This window comes from Rattus rattus, chromosome 6, assembly GCF_011064425.1.
Source record: "Rattus rattus isolate New Zealand chromosome 6, Rrattus_CSIRO_v1, whole genome shotgun sequence".
In the NCBI taxonomy this organism is placed as follows: Eukaryota; Metazoa; Chordata; class Mammalia; order Rodentia; family Muridae; genus Rattus; species Rattus rattus.
In genome coordinates, this window is record NC_046159.1 from 6,553,802 (window position 1) to 6,561,563 (window position 7,762).

Below are 7,762 nucleotides of genomic sequence, written 5' to 3' on the forward strand. Positions count from 1 at the left end.
TATGTGTGTGTGTGCGTGCATGTGTGCACGCACACGGGTGTGTGTATATGCTCTTGAGTGTGCACACATGTGCTTGAGTCATCAGAAGTACACACTGGAAACGTCAATACTGAGATGCTGGTGGCTTCAGTTGTCACAGGCCTTACTGGTCCCCCTCACTTGGCCTTGACTCCATAGACAGTTTGATAATGTCTCTGAAATACAGGGGGCTCATCTAGGCATCAGCAGCCGACATGCCTGGCATGGAACCCTTCTTACTCCTTGTTTCTAGCTCTTTCTGAGAATCTTTCTCCATTCTCCTAATGTCTTCCATTATCAGGCCAATCCACTTGTCAATCCAACAAAAGAGCTGGCAATGTAAGTTTATAAATATCCGTTTTCCTTGCTTCTGGATGAAGTTCTCTACTTTGCTCTGCAGCCCCCCCACCACTTGAACTTGATGGTCACCAGCTCAGGCACCCATCTTAGGACAGTCAGGGGTGTTTGCCAGCTCCTTTGCTGGTTCAGCTTGACTTCGATCCGCAGTGTCTCCATGGGCAATGTCAATAGTTTTCCATGTGTGTTTGTTTGTTTGTTTGTTTGTCTATTTATTTCATGTATATGAGTACACTGTAGTTGTCTTCAGACACACCAGAAGAGGGCATAGGATCCCATTATAGATGGTTATGAGCCACCCACCATGTGGTTGCTGGGAATTGAACTCAGGACCTCTGGAAGAGCAGTCAGTACTCTTAACCACTGAGCCATCTCTCCAGCCCTTCCATGTGTTTTTATCTAAACCGTGAACATTTTCTAATGTTCCCAAGTCAGGTTTGCACCATGTTTTGATTTTGATGAAGAAGTCATCTTTCATGGATTTATTCGTTACACTTGTTCTGCAGTAGGGGTAAATATTCCGACTTTCTCATGAAACACCAAGGAGGCCTCGGGAGCAATCATCCTCACGAACGCAGGAAACTTGCTCTTCAGGCGGTAGATTTTGTGTGTGTACCGTCCCTTCTCAACATCATTTTCATAAGGTTCGTTCTTCAAGACTTCGATTCCTTCTCCACCACCAGTTTCATTCTTACTCGATTCTGCAACAGAGTAAAGCTGTCCAACCTGATACTCTTGAACAGAACACGGCAAAACCACACAGAATTCCTTAATCAGCACCATCTTCTGGGAAGCCCTCACAGCTGCCACCGCTAGCCGCCACCACTGGGCCTCCAACAATTTTTAACCTTCCTCTTTCACATAGAACAAGTTTCATGAATATCTCAGTAAGGACACTTCAGGAGTGTATTGAGTTAAGGTTTAGTTATTTTTAATGAGAAAGAGAGAGAGAGAGGGAGGAGAGGGAGAGGGAGGGAAGGAGGGAGGGAGGGGGAGAGACAGAGAGAGAGAGAGAGAGAGAGAGAGAGAGAGAGAGAGAGATATTCTGTGTGTCTATGTCTAGAGCTTCAAGCCAGCAAGTGATTTAAAAAACAAAAAAAAGGACAGAACAGAGAACAGAGAAGGAAGCCAAGGTCATTTCAAGGTCATTCAGGGTCTTGAGGGCAATAGAAGAGGCTTAGGTTTTTATTCAAAGTGTGATGGGAAATGAAGAGAGGACATTAAACAGTCATCAGATGATGTCATGTTTTAATCTGAGTCTTAGTTCTTGTATAAGGCCCTTTGGCTTCAGTGTGGAATAAAAGCTTTAAGTCAAGGGTGAGGCAGAGAGACAAGCAAGGGAAATGCTCAATATTCTACATCGCGACAGTCTCATACTTCAGGTCAAATGCACTGGTAAAAAGTGTCTGAGCAGAGGGGTAGATATTGAAATGTGGTTGATAACACTGGCTGAATAATGACAGGAGAGAAGAGGCCCTGAGTTTGGCCCACTCGGGTTTAGTTCGACGTGTATGAAAAGATGGGGAGAGCTAAAGAACGAGATTCTGCTAAAAACAACAGATCTACCTCAGGAGGGAGGACTTTCGGCCTTGGTGAGCTGCTACAGGCTGATCTCGACCTCTGAGTGTTCCAACCCTGACTTCCATGTCTAGTTGCTTCAGGCTGTTCATCTGATGCTGCCCCAACCCTGCTCAATACTGCTCTGGATAGGCCTCTGGTATTTCAGGATTGACATGCCCAGTCCTCTGCAGGTTATTCTCTCTCATTCTCTCCCCCCACCTCTGTGTGTGTGTGTGTGGGGGGTGTGCTTGTGTGTGTGTGTAGGGTGTTTCTGTGAGATGTGTGTGTGAGATGTTTGTGTTTGATGTGTGTGTGTTGTGTATGTGGTGTATGTGTGCTGTGGTGTGTGTGTATGTGTGTGTGTGTGCTCTGTGTGTGGGGTGCTTGTGTGTGTGTAGGGTGTTCTGTGTGATATGTGTGTGTGTGTGTGTGTGTGTGTGCGCACACACACACACACACGCACACATGTGCATGCACATGCATGAATGGAATATCCTCTAAGTCTGCCATTTAACATGGGTGATGTGGGTTTTCTGACCAAAATAATGTGAGGTACTTGAGACCAAACCCAGGAGCCTTTCACATGCTGGTCTCATACTCTACCATTCCATCTTCTTAACTCCTTTTCCCTCTCTTCTCTTTTTTTTCTGTCTCCCTTTCCCTTTCTTTTTTACAATACAGTTTTATTGAAGAACGCTCATTTATTTTAGCTCCATGCTAATTTGTTTTAGTAGTAAGTCAAATGTATTACAATAAATTTAACTTAGCAACTGCTCATTGTTGCTGGGTATACTAATTAGTTTTACATGGCAGCCTCAAGATCTTCTTATAAACACTTGATTGTCTTCCTTCCCTCCCCCTCCTTCCCTTCGTTTTCTTCATTTTCTATTTCCTTCATCTCTCTTCCTCCTCTTCTCTCCTTCTTCCTCTTCTTCTTCCTCCTCCTCCTCCTCCCCCATTTTCCACTTTTATTTTGAATCAGGGTCTTCAACTCATGGTCCTTCTTCAACCTCCCCAGTAGCTGTGCAGGAAACACAGCCTTAATCTAATGCATTTTGGCATAGCCACATCCTTTTTTGACCATTTTCTACAGCAGGTCACAGAAGCAATACAACCTTACAGAGTTTTAGCGCCATCTCCTGGAATAGCTAGGACATGAATACCATACCATGAAAGAATGTTCTAAGTAAACGCTCCCTTTTCTGATTTTTAAATTCAGTTCCCTGTGGCCCCCAGGATCCAGTCCCATACACATACCCTAGTTCCTGAGGATACACATTAGCCAAGGCCGATGACTACTTCAGGGTACAATCTTTCCTTTCCCTCCAAAGCAGGCCCCACACCTCTGGATCCGATGACTAAGACAGATGGATACAGAGCCAGGACTACACAGAGAAACACTAAAAACAAACAAACAAAAAAAAAAACCAAAACCAAAACAACAACAATAAAAACTGACCATACATAGACACAAAATAAATGTTTAAAAATATGCATTTTTAAAAAGGTGACAAGGTACTTGCCAAGGTTTGGCAGACCATGCCTGTAACCCCAGCATTTAGCAGGCAGAACTGGGAGGGTCAGGAGTTCAAAATTATTCCTACCTACATATAGTGAGTTCTAGTCCACCCTGGGCTACGTTCAAAACAAAACACCGACAGGTATCACCGTGGCCTGGAAAGATTGGATATAAACTAGAATATATTCAGTTCAGCTTTCCTAATGCAATCCCCAATCACAACAGTGTGCTTCAAATTAATTTTTTAAGATTTTTATTTTTGTGGTTAGTTATGTGTATATGTATGTGAATGTGTGGGGAGGGGGAAGTACATGTTTAGTAAGGACATCCACAGAGACCAGAAGAGGATGTCAGACTCCCATGGAAATACAGGATTGGTGGGCAACCTGAGTTCAATCCCTGGGCTACACACACACACACACACACACACACACACACACACACACACACTAAATAATGATTTACATCATTGAAAATTTTAAAAATTAAAATAAGACAAACAATAAATAAATAAATTTAACTTAAAAAAATATGCTGACAGGTATGAAGCTGTGATCATCGGTTGCTGGCTTATCCACATTGTACCTCTCTGGGAAGATGTCTGCCCACAGTGGCAGTCTTCTGAGTAACAACATGCAGAGGAGGGCATCAATGTGCTTCTTTTCTACTCTTGACAATTTAGTGGCAGAAAAGGGTAAAAGAGCTAGACATGTCACACATGTATGTAAACCCAATACTCTGGAGGATACAACAGGACTGCTATAAGTGCTAAGGCAGTGGGCGATATATATTGAGACTGTCCCAAGAAAAATGAGTGGACTGGAAGGACGGCTCAGCAGTTAATCACTGGCTGTTCTCACAGAGGACCTAAGTTAGTCACCAATCCTGATCCAACAACCTCTTCCAGCTTCTGAGAGCTCCAGGAGTGCACACAGTGCACATAAACATACAGACAAAACACTTAGACACAAAACATTCACATAAATTGTTTTTTAAAAAGTTTAAAAAGAAAGCGATTGTGGGTGAGGCTCTGAGTCTAGTATGGTCATCCTGCTTCTGCTTCTCAATTCTGGGATTATCCTGGCTAAACAAACAGAAACAGATTGTTAATTGAGTGTGGAAGCTAGGGCTGTAATCTCAACACTCGGACGGCAAGCACAGGCAGGATTCCCTGAGTTTGTCTCAAGTTTGAAGCCAGCCTAGCTAAAGTGAGATCCTGTTGGGGGAAGAGGACCTGGAGTTTGCTCAGTGAAAGCACTGAGACCTAGGTTCTAGTGTCAATACCCACCTGGCAGCTCACAACTTTAGTTCTAGCTCCAGGGAATGCAAGACACAAGACATATGCATATAGGCAAAATGTGTGTGTGTGTGTGTGCGTGTGCGTGTGATGCCCTAGAGGGCCTTGGGTGGTTTCTATCCCGTTCTACCTGTTCCTTCGGAGACAGCATGCTCAACTCAGGGCTATGTTATGTGGGTTCTAGGATCCAAACCACAGCCCTCAAGATTGTGGCAGAAGCAGTAAACTGATAAGCCATTCTCCAGTCACCAACGTTTTGTCATTAAACGGTGGGTGGAGGGATGCTTGGATACGGGGGCACAAGCCTTTAATCCCAGCACTCGGGAAGCAGAGGCAGGAAGGTTTTTGTGAGTTCCAGGCCAGCCAGGTATACATAAATCCAGTCGAAATATACAGGTTCCCTCCCTATCCCTTTTCTTTTCGGAGCTGGGGACCGAACCCAGAGCCTTGAGCTTGCTAGGCAAGCACTCTACCACTGAGCTAAATCCCCAACCCCCTCCCTATCCCTTCTTAAACAGGGTTTCTCTGTCTATCCCTGGCTGTCCTGGAACTTGCTCTATAGACCAGGCACCAGGTCCGCGTGGCATTGCCTTCCAAGAGTTGGGATTAAAAGTGCCTAACCTTGGGGTTGGGGATTTAGCTCAACGGTAGAGCGCTTGCCTAGCAAGCGCAAGGCCCTGGGTTCTGTCCCCAACTCGAAAAAAAAAAAAAAAAAAAAAGTGCCTAACCACGAACCTGTTAAGATCCTACTTACTGTCTTGTATTAAAAAAAAAAAAAAAAAAAAAAAAAAAAAAAAAAAAAAAAAAGGATGCCTACATTCTTGACGGGTTTTCCACTAGCGCCACCTGGTGGGCATTCATAAAGTAATGCACCAAAAGAAAGTTGGCTGAGCCTGCTTCCTGGGACAGTTCTCTCAGTACCTCGGTCCACTTGCAGTCTAAGAAAATGGTTTTTGTTACTGAACTTGCGGATTATAGCCTGTGACCCCTGCCTGGCTTGTGAGTCTGAGGACAGGTAAACTCGGCTCTAATTGAAGCTGAGTTTGCAACTTGGTGTTAAAGCTCAGAGGCCCCCAGGGGTTGGTGAGATGGCTCAGCGGTTAAGAGCACTGACTTCCCGAGGTCCTGAGTTCAATTCCCAGCAACCACATGGTGGCTCACAACCATCTGTAACGAGATCTGATGCCCTCTTCTGGTGTGTCTGAAGACAGCTACAGTGTACACGCATACATAAAATAAGTAAAAAAAAAAAAAAAAAAAAAAAAAAGCTCAGAGGCCCCAGGTAACAGAAAAGCTGTAGGATTTTAAGTGTTTTGCCATTTCCCATAGGAAGCAGGGACCCTGAGTGGTGGAACAGTGAGCAGTGAGTTTGTGAAAGTAGCTTGCTCAGACTAAGAACACACTTGTTACTTAAACAACAACAACACAGTTATTCAGTTCCTTTCCCAATACTACCAGGGACATGCTTAACAAATTGGGACTGCCAGGCCATTATCTAAGACTGAAAAACAAACACGGGTACAAACCCCATCTTTCCTTGCAGCTGCAAAATCCCCTGCAGGTAAGCTATGTAAGTATAGACATTCTAAAACAGAGTAATTTCCTCCTTTCCAGACACAGAGACAAAAGGGCAGCTCTGATTTTAGTCACTTTCTACACTGAATGAATAGGCTTGTCCAAGACGCACCCCCCCAGATTCAACATACCACAGTAATAAGTAGCCTTTGCCTGTGGTGTAGGGAACATGATACCAACAATGAGTAACCAAACTCCACTGCTCACTAGGGAAATTGTCCAACAGGACCCTCTGGTTCTTTTCTCTCATGAATGAGTCAGTGAAATTACCTACCTTTGATCCTACTTGGCTGTCTCCTCCCTTTCCAGTCCCAGTTCATTAAATGTCACACAAAAACTGCCAGGCATCAGGATGCTGGATCTGCAACGTTAAGAAACTTTTCCCAGGACACTGGACTAAGGGTTCCTGGAGAGCTTCAGTTCTACACTGCACAGCTGTCTGTATGAGGCTGTCTGACTATGAAGACTCGGTTTTTAACACAGGATTTCATATACCTCAGGTGGTCTAGAATTGTGATCTTCTTCCCTCCACCTTCTATAATACATTTCGAATCAGCATTAAAAAACAAAACTGGGGTTCTGGATCAGCTGGTAGTGCTATCAAGTACAGTGAGGACCAAAGTTCAGATCCCTAGTATCTAGTCATGCTGGGAGCACAGTCGTAATCTCAGTGCTGGCAGGTGGAAGCAGGAGGGTGCCTGGTGTTTCCAGTCATGAACTCAGCTCTAGTAGATTTTTTAAAAAAACGTATTTATTATATATAAATACCCCCTAGCTGTCTTCAGACACACCAGAGGAGGGCATCAGATCTCATTACAGATGGTTGAGAGCCACCATGTAGTTGCTGGGATTTGAACTCAGGACCTCTGGAAGAGCAGTCAGTGCTCTTAACCTCTGAGCCATCTTTCCAGCCCATAGTAAGAGATCTTGTTTCAAACATGAAAGGTGCACACATCAAGCACACAGAAACAGGAGACCTCGTCCTCCATTACCAGCCTTTGCAGGAAGCAGAAAACTTACCTACTGGATTAGAGGCACTGGCTGCTAGACCATCAAACTAACTTAAAGAGCAAACAATGTGAGCTGGAGAGTTGAGAGCACTGGCTGCTTTCCTTGTCCAGAGGAAGAAAACACCAGTGCACACAAACTAAGAATAAATAAATCATTAAAAAAAGAAAGCAAGCAAACATTGCCTGGCAGGGCGGCACAAGCCTTCAGTCCCACCACTCAGTAGTGACACGAAGGTGGGTGTGAGTTCAAGGCCAGCCTGGTGTACAGAATGAGCTCCAGGACTGTGAGGGCTAGAGAGAAACCCCCGTTTTGAAGAGAAAAAAGCAAATGGGAATCAGAAAAACAGGCTTTATTCGAGTTATACCCTTTACACTTCCACTCAGCTGCAGAAGTTGGTTTTAAGTGGTTTGGTGGTCAATTGGATG

General features: G+C 44.4%; 1 pseudogene; it reads right to left on the bottom strand.

Moving 5' to 3' along the window:
- Nucleotides 1–214: 214 nt before the first annotated feature.
- On the bottom strand, nucleotides 215–1,176 carry LOC116904513 (annotated as a pseudogene).
- Nucleotides 1,177–7,762: the final 6,586 nt, after the last annotated feature.